The sequence below is a fragment of the Euprymna scolopes genome, chromosome 2 (genome assembly GCF_053919585.1).
Source record: "Euprymna scolopes isolate OS-2025 chromosome 2, ASM5391958v1, whole genome shotgun sequence".
Lineage (NCBI taxonomy): Eukaryota > Metazoa > Mollusca > Cephalopoda > Sepiida > Sepiolidae > Euprymna > Euprymna scolopes.
In genome coordinates, this window is record NC_136483.1 from 131,401,021 (window position 1) to 131,417,184 (window position 16,164).

Consider the following 16,164-nt stretch of genomic DNA (forward strand, 5'->3'; position numbering starts at 1 on the left):
TTTCAGCCTTTAGTATTTTATTTAAAAATAACTATCAAATAATTTACGCCGCTAAACTACAAACTTACCTTAAATTTCATTGCCTACCGAAACACTTATTTGTTATATATTTGTTTTTTGTTTACTTATCTTTTCCGGACTTATTATCGACACTGCTAAAACATTAACTATTTTTTTAGGTAATTTTTTTTTACCTTAGCTCCACCTCAACACAATTTCCTTTAAAATAACGCCTTACATAGGTTTTCTACTACGCTGAATTAAACAACCTCTTTTAACTTTGGCGGATACATTATGCACTGTATTCAGTGGCTGCCAGATAAACAAATCTACTCCTCTCCGTTCGACACTGCTGCCCCCAATTTTTGTGTGTGTGGGGGGGGGGAGGGTTATAGTTTATGCGAGTGGGTATACTGACAGTGAATATCAAGATTAAATTTTGGGTAAATACTTTGACAATCCTCCTCATAAAATGGGATATCTATTCTGAAAGCCGTTCTTACCATTAGGACGTTGAGGGTTGGACACCCTCAACAATCATAGTTTAACTTTTTACGAGGGGGTGGGGATGCCTCCACCGGGCACCAACGGTTAACGGGTCCTGCTAGTTTCATATATTTACAAAACATTTTTAGAAAACAATTTAAACCATATATATATATATATATATATATATATATATTGACAAGACTTTTAATAACACTATTTAAACCTAATACAAGATAAGTTTCTAATTTAATGAACAAAACATATTTAAAGAAATGCATTTAAATAAACAGATATTTTTTGTTTTATTTTTAAATAAAAAAAATCAATCCAGAGTGCCTGATTTTAAGGAACTTTTATTATAGCGGTCTTCGCTTGGGTTTTCTGGATTCCAAGATTAGAATTCATCTAGTCTGGAGGATCCAACTTAATGTTGATACCTGTGGTAACATTACTCCAAGAAGGTGCATCATTCGTTGCATGAGCCAGTCTATAGCTATTTCGAATGAATTCTAAATGGTGGTATGCGTTCGTAAGTTGATTTGCCTGCCACGCTTTAGTTTGAAATTTCCCTACCCTATGTTAGTCTGTCTGTCACACTTGGGTTATTTTCATTTTCATCTCAAAACGCGCAGATTAAAAGAACACATCTCAAGAATATCCGTCCTTCTATTTCTTCTTTTTCTTTAGTCAGTCACTCTCCTTTTTTTTTTCTTCTTGACTTTATGTTCAAGATTTAGTTAACGCATTTCCATTCATACCGGATGTTGTTTACCTACACCGAACGCGCTTTTTTTTTTGAATAGAGAACGTCGCCCAATGTTTCGCTATTTCTTTCCTGTCTAAACTTAATAACAAATTGTTTGCACTTGTGGATTGAGCCATTCGACTACGAATAGCCAATCTGCAACAGTTATTCACGAACGCGCGAGCACCCACACCTCATACCCCACAAACACGCACGCACACATACACGCACACACACATACACACAAGCATGCATATACGTACGCACACACACACGCACGCACAAACACACGCACGTGCACGCACACACACATATATATATATATATGACTATTTCATTTATTCACATAAATTAATATACGAAAGTATTATTTTATGCGTAAACTTTAAGTATTTACTTCAACAATGCTCAATACATAGGTAGAGCTATGTAGTAAGTATGTACTATGTAGTAAATTGCCATATATATTTTTATAATTTACTATATATATATATATATATATATTTGTGGAAATATACTTTATTTTTATAAATTACTAGCATGGGTGCCCGGCGTTGCCCGTGTGTTTAGAGGTGTATGCTGAGCAAAAAAAAAAGGGGTAATTTTTTAAACTTTGACCCCTATTATGACCCCTGAAAATTTATTGTTTTGGCCTCAAATCAAGTTATTAGGTTAGATCCATGTCCACGAAACCTATATCTAAAATTTCAAGGGTGTAAACCCAAAATTTCGGAGGAGTTTGGTAGAGTTCTTACAGGTCAAATCGTTGAAATTTGACCCCTTAACAGCCAAATTTCTGGCTGACACCCGTCAAATCGATTTTCCCAAATATCAGTACCCGGTATTTCAAATTTCGAGTCTATAGACTAAAAATTGACAGAGTTATTGCGTAGGGAAATGTACACAGACAGACGCACACACAGACAGACAGACAGACAGACAGACAGACAGACAGACACGTTCACTTTTATAGATATATAGATAGACTATATCTATATATATAAAAATGTAACTGTTGGTTCGTTCGGAATTAATTGTCTAGAAAACCACTGGACGGATGGCTTCCACGTTTTGGTATAATATGTTTACTATATCCATGTGTGTTTTTATATATTTCTTTTTAATTATAACATTATACTTAATTTTTCTATGATAAATAGGGGGATTTCTTTGTACCGAGAGACCATTTTTTTTATTTAGGGACAATTATTTATTACCGCTTCCTGTCACGTGACCAGTGTTACAATTTAGCGGTTTTCCTGCTAGATCTGGAGATTTCGTTTACAATCTAGCGGGACATTCTAGAAAATCTGGAGGTATTTGGCACCCACACACCCGCATTAGATTATTAAAAAATAAAGAAAAGTGATTGAAAATACTTTAAAACATAAAATAAACTCATTCATGTAAGTAAAAAAAAGTAGCATTCATTGCCTTTGGTAACAATTATTTATTGATTATTTGTTTTGTTTTTCACCTTTTTTTCGACTAACCATTCTTAAATCTCACTATAAAATCGATTTTTCCAAGTACATTTTAGGTGGGGGGGCATTCCAACCTCCGAAGTTTAGTTTAAAATACGATCTAAAAGTGTAAAAAACAAGAAACAACAGGAAAAAAATCAAACAAAACGGGTTTGTATTACTGTACACATAGTTTCGAAAAAGTTGTCAAAAAACAAATATATAACAAATAAATGTTATCAAAGGCAAGATAAGTTACTTTTCTGCCAAACTGGATATATTTTTCGTGTTTTTATTCAATGTAACATATTTATTCAGCTCGAAAAACATACAGTGTTTACCGATGTATTCGAAAATTCAAGATGGCGTCTCACACCCTCTTTAACACCGTAAGTTTGGAAAAAGGTGTTATGAATAAAAAACTATACAAAATACTATTAAAAACCCGCCGAATATATGTCAACCTATGTCACAGTAACATGTATTGAGCTAGTTTTTAACAGTATTTTATCCGGATTTTTATTTATAACATCTTTTCCCAAACTTACCGTGTTAAAGAGTGAATCAGACTCCATCTTGAATGTTCCAATACATCGGTAAACACTGTATGCTTTTCGAGCTGAATAAACACATTACATTGAATAAAAACACGAAAAATATATCCAGTTAGGTAGAAAAGTAACTTATCTTGCCTTTGATAACATTTATTTGTTATATATTTGTTTTTTGACAACTTTTTCGAATCTATGTGTACAGTAATGCAAACCCATAGTGAGAAAACACGGAACATTATGGAGTTTTTTTTTTGGGGGGGGGGGGCGGGAATTAGCGATTTTAGAAAATTTCAGACGATAAGTTAAAAATCTAGCGATTTTCTGGACATTTCTTTCTCCTGATCTCGCGGGTTTTTTTAAAATCTCAGTTGACAACATTGCATCACTAAAAAAAACACTACAGGCTTAATGTAAACAGAATGTGTTTACAATATCGGTAAATTTTCAATGGGTTTAATTACATGATTATTGATAATGTAACCATGTGATTGAACTTTAATTTAAATTAACCACACGTGATCGCAAAATGAATGCCGACGCTCAAAGTGTATACACATTTTGACTCCTCCCTTTACTTAAAAATTCACCAAAAATCAGAAAATTAACGAATTTTAATGAAAATTGCAGTATTTTTCAAATAATGATCGCAGAATATAATGAACTAATTATTTTACTTAACTCTTAGTGAAAATGTTTTATTTTTGTTTAAACAAAAAATACCTTTACTAAAGTTATGGTTTTCAGTAGTAAATAAAAAACGCAAAAAATTATTTTTGCTTTTTTTAAAGCATCGTAATTTGTAACAATAAAAAATAATTTTTACAGTAACATTACGAAAAAAGCCCCTAAAGTCCGTATTAATGAATTCAATATAACTCGAAGAAAAATGAATTTGTCACATACTATTCAAAAAATTAAAGATTCAATTAGGTTCCTATTTCAGTCTCCTAAATTATTTAGGGTAAAATGAGTTTAGGAATGTATAGCCAAACCTAAATATTTTTTTTTGGTAAATATCCAGATACGCTACTACAGAACACCGACCACTCTAATTTGTTTGGGGGGGATGTGATGTTGGGGCACGCGCGCGCCAACATCACATTCCCCCCCCCGCTCGCGCCCCAATGTACAAAGTAAAATCTTCGGAAAATGTTAAATGGTGTTCTAATTGGTAAATGTCGGTGCGTTACTTACGGAAAATTTGAAAATTCGATGTTCCAGGTAAAAAAACAAAAACAACAAAAAAAAAACAGATAAATTACCCCCCCCCCTACTCCAACTTGGTGTGCTTTCCTTTTTTTATTTTATTTCTTTTTCAGCTAATTTTAAATTTTCCACCCAAAAAGCGCTATAATGTATTTTTTAAAATTAGAAAATTCTATGTCCTGGAAAAAAAAAATCCCCTCCCCCTAACGTAGTTTGCTTGGTGAAGCCGTCGTTTATGCTACAGCGTGCATGCGCGTAGCATAAACGGAAGCTGCAAAATGGTGGAAAGAAGTTCGTGGGTTCAGGGGTAAATACCATGCAAACGGTAAATTTGCGCCAAGTTTGACTATCAGATTCGTTGTCAGCGACCTCAATTACCTATAAAAAACAAATTAGAGTGGTCGGTGTTCTGTAGTAGCGTATCTGGATATTTATCTTTTTTTTCTTGCTTAAAAAATAGCATGAATACAGTAAGTTAGGTAAACTGACTTTTTCGTTTAAAAATGGAATTATTTCCCTTTTTTTTTAATGAATATTTTGTGGGGTTTGTATTACTGTACACATAGATTCGAAAAAGTTGTCCAAAAAGAAATATATAGCAAATAAATGTTATCAAAGGCAAGATAAGTTACTTTTCTACCAAACTGGATATATTTTTCGTGTTCTTATTCAATGTAACATGTTTATTCAGCTCGAAAAGCATACAGTGTTTACCGATGTATTGGAACATTCAAGATGGCGTCTGATTCTCTCTTTAACACGGTAAGTGTGGGAAAAGATGTTATAAATAAAAATCCGGATAAAATACTGTTAAAAACTCGCTCAATATATGTTACCGTGACATAGGTTGACGTATATTCGGCGGGTTTTTAATAGTATTTTGTATAGTTTTTTATTTATAACAACTTTTTCCATACTTACGGTGTTAAAGAGGGTGTGAGACGCCATCTTGAATTTTCGAATACATCGGTAAACACTGTATGTTTTTCGAGCTGAATAAACATATTACATTGAATAAAAACACGAAAAATATATCCAGTTTGGCAGAAAAGTAACTTATCTTGCCTTTGATAACATTTATTTGTTATATATTTGTTTTTTGACAACTTTTTCGAATCTATGCCTACAGTAATACAAACACCCATTTTGTGTTTTATATACAAAAGTATAGTACTTAAGTACAATTGTTGAATGTTACTGTTTTGATTATATTCGTTTGGGGAGCACAATTAAAAAATTAAGAAAGATTAAAATGAAGGGAAATTGAAGTTTCCGTTCAATTTTTACAACAAACATAAAACAGTGCATACTCAGCAAGTTTTATCGTAATTTATAAGCATATTGAAACACTAAATCAACATTTTATTTATTTTTTTGCATAATTAATGATGGAAGTATTTTCTGTTTATTTTCTTAACATCTGTTAAAAAAAAAAAATAATTTGTACATTCTCCTGAAAAAAAAGAATAAAACTTTTCTCTACTTTCGCATGTGTTCCATTTTAACAAACTGAGCCACAGCAACGCGTGGCCGGGTACAGCTAGTATATATATATATATATATATATATATATATATATATATATAAATAATATAAAGCTGAATGCCTCTGTGTGTGTGTGTGTGTGTGTGTGTGTGTGTGTGTTGTCACGAATAGGCTCCTATATGGCTGATTATTTGAAAAACTGATTACATATAATGATAGAAGATGTATCGAGACACAGGAATGGGGATGTTTGATCTGGCAGAAGGGTGGTTCATTAAAATTGTGGGGTCTGCGTTCGCGCCTGGTTCACAAAGTATGGAGATAAATTTAAAAATTAAAAAAAAAAAACGTTTACAAGTTTTTTTGATATAGATGTACAGAAGAATACTTTAATAAGTTAACTTAAATAGGGATGGTATAATAAAATTTTGGGGTCTGCGCCTGGCCTCCATAGAATGGAAATAGGCACAAACTTTAATAAAGACTTTTCAAATCTATCTGCGTAAGTATACTTTGATAATTATGTTTCAGTTTGAAGAAATATGGTATAATAAAATTATGGGGTGTTCGTTCGCGCCTGACGTCTATAGAATGGAAATATGTCACAAAGTTTAACAAGGTTTTTTAATATAGATCCACAGAATATTGTGATAAGTGTTTCAGTGTGCACAGATATGGTATAATAAATTATGGGGTTTATCTATTTTATTTTTACTTTCATCATATTTTGCTTTGGTTTTGATACCCCCAAATTCGAAGCTATCTCTTTACAACCCTTCCTTTTCATAACCTATCATACATTCATAAATCAGAGTCCATTTTCTGTTGGCTGTTTTTGAACCCAGTCAACGACTGGTACTTTTGTTAGTATATATATATATATATATATATATATATATATATATATATATATATATATATATATATATATATATATATAAAAGTGCGTGTGTGTTTCCGTGTACATTTTCCTACGCAATAACCCTGTCAATTTTTGTCTACAGACTCGAAATTTGATATACAGGTTACTGAGATTTGGGAAAATCGATGTGATCAGTTTTTGGCCAGATATTTGGCGATTAAGGGGTCAAAGTTAAACGATTTGACCTTTGAGAACTCTACCAAACTCCTCCGACAATTTTGGGTCTACACACTTGAAATTTTAGATATAGGTTTCTTGGACATGGATCGAACTTAATAACTTGATTTGAGCCCAAAACAATAAATTTTAAGTTAAAAAAAATTGATCGCTTTTTTTTTGCTCAACATGCACCTCCAAATACCCGGGCAACGCCAGGCACCCATGCTAGTATATATATATTTGTGGAAATATACTTTATTTCCTTATAATATATACCATTCTTATTTATTAAGCTTAATGTAATTACAGAGCAATATAATGGATGAATGACAAAAGTCTATATTCCAAAGTTCATGATGTTTACCATCTTATAATTTATTCCTTTAATTCAGTTAAGATTTACAATTCTTGACAGTATCTGGTTCGTAGCACAGAATCAATCACTTAATTATTATATTAATCATTGAATCTATTTTGCCCTTAACTCATCAGAAGAAATTAAAACAATCAATCCGTCAAAAGAAAACATAATTCAAAATGGCGTAATGTAAATATATTATAAGGTATTTACAGCTTCTCTTCCAATTTTCGGATTTTAATCATCTCAAAATGCACTTTGCTCCCTTTTGATGAATTGATTATTGCTATTTCTTCTAATCAGTGAAGGGAAAAATAGATTCATTGATTGATATAATAATTAAGTGATTTATTTTGTGCTACAAAACAGATACTGTCAATTGTAAATGTCAACTGAATTAAAGGAATAAATTGTAAGATGGTCAACATCATGAACTTTGGAATATAGACTTTAGTGATCCATTCATTATATATATATATATATATATATATATATATATATATATATATATGTGTGTGTGTGTGTGTGTGTGTGTGTGTGTGTGTGTGTGTGTTTGTATTGGGTTGCATAAAAAAGTTCATTTGTTTTTGTAATGCTATCGCTCCGGATCATTTGATATTCTTATAATTCAAATTCTGTGCTTGGTGTAGCGAATATGTTGGCCTCAATGGGAATTAGACTTCCGAGCAAAGATATTCTTAGATTTTGTACAGTTTTTACAGGACACATCTTATGTTTTTTACATCATAACATATAGCTTCAGAAACCCGCATACAGATATGCCGTGTGTGTTGTTACAGAAGGAATGTGCCAGAAATGTTTTCGAAAAAGACATTTTTCGGAGAGAGATTCTATTTACTTTGGCCGACCAAAAATGCTCTATAGTGACTTAATGAAAGGAATAATTGAACAAAATTGCCTTTTGACTATAGACATATTTTAAACAAACTTTTGACAATAGACATATTTCAAACATAAACAAACTCCTAACAAACCGCCCCCTTAAGTAAGACACTCTATCAAAACCCCCAATACTAATGATTACTACAATACTATCTCACTGATTACTGTACACGAACTAACCCTTATCCCTGAGTGGCCTTCGGGCCTTGATAAATGTTGAACCCCCATGTAAAAAAACAAAAAACCTTTTGAAAATAGACGTATTTCAAACTGTACCGAAATACATTTTTCTCGTTAAGAACATATACCAGCATCCCCTCCAGACACAAAAAATACGATCAACTATATGTTTTATAGGCAGAAAGATAGATTTGAGAGACAGAATCGCATCCCTTGCATATTTTTGTGAGATGCTCGTATATATAATTTTAAATCTTTTGATAAAGTTTCTGTAAAAACAAAGAAACGAAATAATTAGTGTACTATGTTCTTAATTATGCTATATTTTATTGCTGGTTCAATTTTCCTTTTAATTTTTTATGCATTTTTGACTATTGACATTTTGATGACACGGCTCCTGTTCAACGCTTTTTTATGAAATAATTCACCACGTATCAAAGTTGAAAGCTATTCGAGGATAAGATACAATGAGACGAATACATTGTGATTTGAACGGAGGAGACTGTTAATAAAGAATTGATAATGATGAATGGAATAAACTTACGATAATGATTTATAATAAATATGTTGTCAATAGATTTGTCAATGACATTGTAATTCAAAGAGAAGCAATACCATAGTAACGTGTTTCACAAACGAGAGTGCTTGGAAAGAAACCCGTTTATGTAAATTCTCTTTTCATCACCAACATTTGGATAATTTGTCTCCCACAAAAAAAAAAAAAAATGGTTCTTTCCTGCGGAAGTCATTTGCTGTGATCAGCGGCAAAGACTAACTTTCACATCGTATCTAAAATGGAAGCTTTACATTCATTATGTTGCTAAGCTTCAAATGATAGGGAATCATTTTCATTGGCTTAAAATGATGCGCTTGGCAAGTGTATGTGAAATTCTATCTTTATTTTGTGAAGGCAAATCAGTAGAATTTCTGCTCTACTTCACATTCCGTCTCTGTTTCTTACAAACGATTGAAGCAAGTTATATTTCGGTTCTCGTCCAATGAACGGGGATCCTTTCTGGAGGAGTTTGATTTGACCTGCAGAAAGTAGCCAACTCGTCCTGTAGTCTTCAACCTAATCATATAAGGATAAAATACGTCATAAAATGTAGTACTGCTGCCACATACTTTGAGCCACCACTCATAACATTTTTCGTTGGCTAGACAAATTTGACTAGGAAATTTGGGGGGAGATTTTTAAATTTCTATTTTTTTTCTTACGGACCCTTTTACATATATTGCTAGTCTCTTCACCCTATCGTTATTCCCACTGAAGATGCTTGACTCAGCTCCAATCTCCTGTTTCTCTTCGTAAAACATTCACCACAAGGATTCATATTGTTACCAGAACGAAAAACTAAAACTTTCTTTCCCCGTATGCCTAGCGTCAAACGGAATTTCCCTGCAGATTATAACATGGTCGTCTTCGATTCTAATTTAACTTTATGAATGGTTTCCACGGGTATATAAACTTGGTCCGTCATATCAATCACTTTCAATCTTTTTATGTCTTTATTTCTCAATTGAAAATCATTCCATCTCATCAACAGAATAACCTTAATATACAGGTTCTCGTTAGATCAACGAAATTAAACAACGTTTAACCTTGTCATTACTAGCTGGGTGACCATTCGGGAATTCTGGGCGCCATATGTAGCAGGACGTCGACACCTCCCACCAAGAACTGTAAATACCTAACATCGTCGTTTTCTCTGACCGTAATATACATGAGACTGTTTTTAAATTTGATGTTCCCTTGTAGGTTGGCAGTATGGTGAACGATGCTAGTATTAACCATGGTTTTCAATATGGTTATCAATCAGTAACATAAATGTTGTGGTAGAAAGCCGAGCTCTGAACGTCTTTCCATGAGAAACCAGAAAACACTCTGTTGCATTTGCCGCCATATTGAATAGGTCATAAAAAAATATCTTTGCGATATCAAAATATTTTTAGAATAAAATAATGCATACTTCATATTGATGGAAAGTAATTCTTTACAAGAAAAAAAATGATTTTATTCTGTTTTTCTATTAGGAAAGAAAGGAAAAGAATTGACCTTATTTATTGAACAAACTATGTATATCTGTTGTATATCTTGTAAAAATCAAGAAATTCAAGGCGCAAGTCGCGTGCACACAAGGTCCATGTCATACGACCTTCTCATGAATAAAACATGGCGGCCGAGGTTTTGCATAAACTTGAGACACCGTGCGAATAGGGTTTAGCTATTTTGGAGTGACACCAAAATTGCCCTATCTAATTATAGGCAATCTAGTAAGATGAACAGCAGCAACAGCTTTTCCTGTGTAAAAGCTCTAGGAAATCACTAATTATCAAAAGATAAACAGTTTTTACAAAAGTCCGTTGGCATAATGCGAGTCGAACGCTGTTTCTTGTACGTTCTGTATCTATGTAAACGTGCAATGAAGTCCGTTTATTATACGTTGTTTTATGAACGCAAAGACAGTCAATATAATTATCTGCGACGAGAAGGACGGCTCCTGCAGATCTCTGTGTTTTTCACGTGTATGTACACAAAAATGTCTCTTAAATAAACCGACAACTTGTGGAATGGATCATGGATTTTGTGTCTCGGTGTTTTAGGGTGGATTCGATTGCACATCAACTGGTGTTTCTGGAAAAGGGATATTCAGAAAGCCGTGTTGCGGTATTACGAGCGCATAATAGATAGCTCGATTGGGACAATCAAGGAAGATATTGAGCTGTTCTTCAGGGGAGAGGCGAGCTGTGGAAAGAAATAAAATAAAAAGAGGAATAAAAAGGAGGGAAAAAGGAAAAGGAAGAGCAAGAAATAAAAATGAGGTAGGAGAAGAACAAGAAGGATATAAAGAATGGAATAAAAAGGGGGTAAAAATAAAAAGAATGGCAAAATAGAGAAGAAAAAGAGGAAAAGTAAGAAGAAGAAGAAGAAGAAGAAGATGATGATGGTGATGGTGATGATGATGATGATGATGCAATAATTCCGAAAACAAATGAAATCGCTTTTCGGAATTATTGCTTTCTCTTATCACCGTCGTTCATCATTTTGTTCGACGAGGAAAATCCCCCAAATGCAGCAACCAACTTACATAAGCATCTCACACTAAACATCCACATGGTAAGTTGAAAGAGAAATATATCAGAAAATAAACACATCAGCCATAAAAACTGAAACTATCAGAAATCCAATAAACAGACCCGCACTTCACCTCAAAAAATAAAATTCACAACCCATAAAACACCAATCTTGGTTGGTACCACACAAAATTGTCGTGATACGTTAAGGAGGATGGAAATATCGAGGAAGGGAAACGTGTATTATACCTCCTCTAAATGGCTTATTGCCACTCAAATTTCAGAAGTCAACAGTTTTTAACAATAAATTAATGGTAAACGGCTGTTATGATAACTGAAAATGATTGGTAGGAGTTATTGAAAGAAGCTGAAAGTGCTGGAAATATGGGAAGATGAGCTTTTTTCTTCATCCCAAAAAGGCATATTGCCACTTTGACCGTAAGAGGTTACTATTTGGCATCTCATCTAACAAGATACTGTTGAGAGTTAAGCAGCGAGATGTCTGTTCACATAACATTTAAACTTCTGCAGGTTAGTACAGTCAGTGAAGCAGGAAACAAGAGGGCTATAATCCAAAGTCTAGCAATCCAAGAGAAGAAACTATTAGAATCGGAGTCTGTTCCACATGTAGAGACGTCAACAATAATGGGCGAGATTTTACTGTTTGTCGAGTTAGTCAGGAGTATTACATCGAGTATTACAAGTACTATGAGTTCATCAGATCACATTCTATTAAAATTCTTGTAAAACAGGCGCAGGAATGAAAGACTGTTGTGATGGGACAGAGGTTGAAGCTTAGCCGATAGTACGGGACCTATTAGATTTTATACTCTTTTTATAAACGTTGTCTAAGAGTGAGAAAAGCACTAGCCCAGATATGGTACCGTTACTCCATGCATGAGAAAATTGTGGCTTTGTAAAGACATAAGATAATCTCTTGGATGAGTAATTTTCAAGTACAGTAAAGAGAGAGCCCACAATCTTTGCAATAGCCTTATATATTTGTTCTAATTCATGTTTCCCGCGACTGTTAAGTAAAGGAGTTTGAAGAATATGCTTTAAGGTAGGGTATTTATTATAACAATCTGGGGGTGAGGAGATATTTTGACAGGTGTTAGTACCATTAAATGTCACCCTCCATTTACGCTCCACATTTCACTCCCAACTGAAGGTCTAAATTTTCTGTCATTGTCTATGTGTGCATCCGTTTTCCCCTTATATTTATTATAAAGTGTGATATCATAAGCAAATATACCCATCTCGGTCACAATTTTATGTGGGAAATCATGCATGAATATCGAGAATAATACAGGTCTATGGATCTATCCCTGGTGTGCACCTGCATCATGTTGTCTAGATATACGGCCATCAACTACAATCTGGATTTTTCTCGTGTCTAGAAAGGATCTGTTTTAACTTAGATTCCAGAAAATATACTAACTTGTGAAAACTCCTAATGAATAATAATAATAATAATAATAATAATAATAATAATGATAATAATAATAATAATGATAATAATAACAACAACAACAACAACAACAATAATAATAATAATAATAATAATAATAATAATAATAATAATAATAATAATAATAATTGAAAATGCTTAATAATTAAAAACAAACCTAATCTCACTAATATAGGCACCGCCAAAACTGGGGGGGGGGGCAGGTAAGTACTTTTTGACGGACCGTCTTTTTAAAAATCTACCAAAAAATTAGATAATTATCCGATCAATACGAAAATTTCAGCGATTATTAAGAGAAGAATGCACTTTATAACAGTGTACTTATTTTTCATAAACGATATTTATATATATATATTTTTGCTTACCCCCCCTTGTTTTGAGGGGGTTGCAAATATGCTTAAAATAATCATCTGAAACTGAACACAACATATTGTGTTGTTGTAAGGGACAGGATTATAGATTAAAAACAAAAGAAAAAACTTGTTTGCATACCTTATTTTGATGTCTAAATACCAGAACTTCGATTGTGTTTAATTATCCCGCTTTTGAGTTTTGAAGTGTGAAATTCGGTGAATATGTTAAGTAAAATAATTAATTTAAGTTAAGCAAAACAAATTTTTTTTTTTTTTAATATTTACACGAAAAAAGCCATTTTAAAATTTTTGATAAATAAATTAACAATTTCTTTTTAGCGAGCCGAATAATGCATGACCATCATTAAACGGCATGTTTTGAAGAATCGATACAAAAAAAAAAAAAAAATTCGATAAATATTGTGCCCTTTGTGTTAAAAATAGCATCATTTTTTCGATCCCGTTTGAAAACGTTTGCAGTCTTTCGACTACGGTGGACCAAACGTGCTGAAATAATTTTTTTATTCTGCTTTAAATTGCCCTACCCCCGATTTTAGGGAGCCTGGCCCTCACACACATACACATTAAAAACCAAACTCATACAAATGGTTACCCATCTGGTACTGGCCAGCCTCAGTGTTAATAATACATTGAAATTTTCGTCACTGAAAAATAAGTTTTTTGGGGCCTGTTTGGTCTTCCATAGATTGTTTTTTATTAAATACAAACGTAAACATTATCTAGATCGACGCGAAGTAACTGGTTGCCTATATGAATAAGTGGAATTATTTGAAATCCAGGTATTTATATTATAATATTTTTGCATATTCTCATAGAAAATCATCCTAAATCTTAGTTAGACAACAAATAAATAAATTAATTATTTCAAAAACCTTTTTTTTTTTAAATATTTATGTACGTGTTTTGTGCATGACAAAAAATGTCAATTGTTAACTTTTGGGGAAAATTTAACATTTAAAATTTAATTAAAAATAGTAGAAAAAGTTTTACATTATTCTGTTTCTATATAATAAAATTTAGGGTTTTATCTTTCTAGAAAAAAAAAGTTACTAAGAAATAATGGATTTAAATAAATGTAATTTCGTTTAAAAAAAAAAAAACAACAACAACTTGATTTTTCGGTCATTTTTGGCGGTGCCTACACTAATAAGATACTCTGAACCATTTATAGGCTGGATCAAAGAAGAACTAACGTATCCGAGGAAAGTAATTACCATGCACAATGCACTACACCCGAAAGATAAAACTGATTGATTCTGTGTGAAAACGAACGAAAGGGAAGGGGTTAGTATAGAAGATTATGGAAGAAGAAGAAAAAAAAGGAATGGAAAAATCCATAACTCAGAACACAGAAAGTCTGATTATCGCAGCAAAAGACGCCTTCAAAATAAACAACACTGGAAATCACGAAACCAGAAACAAAAAGGCAATGAAAGAAAGATAAAAAGATAAACAGCTACATGAGCGAAAAAAAAAATGAATTACGAAACACTTGAACATAAAGGACGCTTAAATAGAGAATCGGAATCCCCACTGACAGCTTCTAAAAATAATGCGATTATCAGTATCATTATCAGTATCATTAAAACTAAAATAGATAAAACTAAACTAAAACATAGGAAGACAATAAATGTAGATATTGTGCATAAAGAGACTAAACGATAAATCACAAAATAAGCGAATACAGAAAATTGCCTTTAAAGAATGAAAGAACAAACACGACTGCGTAAAGCAGCACACTGTGGACTATGAAAGCGACTGCATTTTGAATGTGACGAAATGCTACAGACATAAACTGCAAACAGTACTGGAAAACGAAAACCACAATTTTTTTCTGATACATGGTAGTACAAACAGATAAACTCATTTAAGCAAGGAGAGCAGACGTCATCATAGTTAACAAGAACACTGAAATTTATAAATGGCAGATTTTGCCGTTCAGTAGACCTTAAAGTAAAGGTTAAAGAGACAGTAAAAAGAAAAAAAAATACTTATCACAGAACTGAAAAAAGAATATGTAACTTTATATAAATTATGCATCCCCACCCCGAAAAAAATGGCGACTAGTTGCGGCTGATACCATGCAAAACAGCTGTGAAAGGTCAAGGTGGATAAAAAGACCTACAAGGAAAAACACTAACCAGATTTCCACCGGAAGAGCTCGAAGAGTACCGAGGCCTTGGGTAGGGCTGTTTCCACTAGTAAAGACAAACAAACATGTCTACTGAGCAATCAATGGTAAACTACTCTTGCAATAAGGCAAATCATTTGAAAAGGTTATTGAAAGAGACGAGAGTACTGGAAATTTGAGGAGACTTGTTATTATCCAGAGATTACCACTGATTTTTTTATTTTACAAGGAGGTCATCACTTATCAAGGCCCGGAAGCCACTCAGGGATAAGGGTTATTGCATGTACAGTACGTTGTGCGTTAGTGTTGAGATTTCATAAAGTGTCTACTTAAGGGGGCGGTTCATCAGGAATTTGTTTACGTTGGATTTGAAGACATCCAAGTTGTAGTCAGTAGTCAGGTGGGGGGAGTAATCTCTGATGACGACCTGTTGCTAAGAACAATAACGAAGAAGATGTGGTAGATTGAAAAAGAAGAAAAAGAAAAGGATTGAAAAAAAGAAGTAGAAGATTGAGAGAAAAACAAAGCAGAATCATAATAAAAATGAGAACGAAAAGTAAGAAAAGAAATAAGACTATAAATGATTGATGTAGTGAATAAGAAGGAAAAGTAGGTAAAGAAGAGGAGGAAGAAATAAATAAAGAAAGAA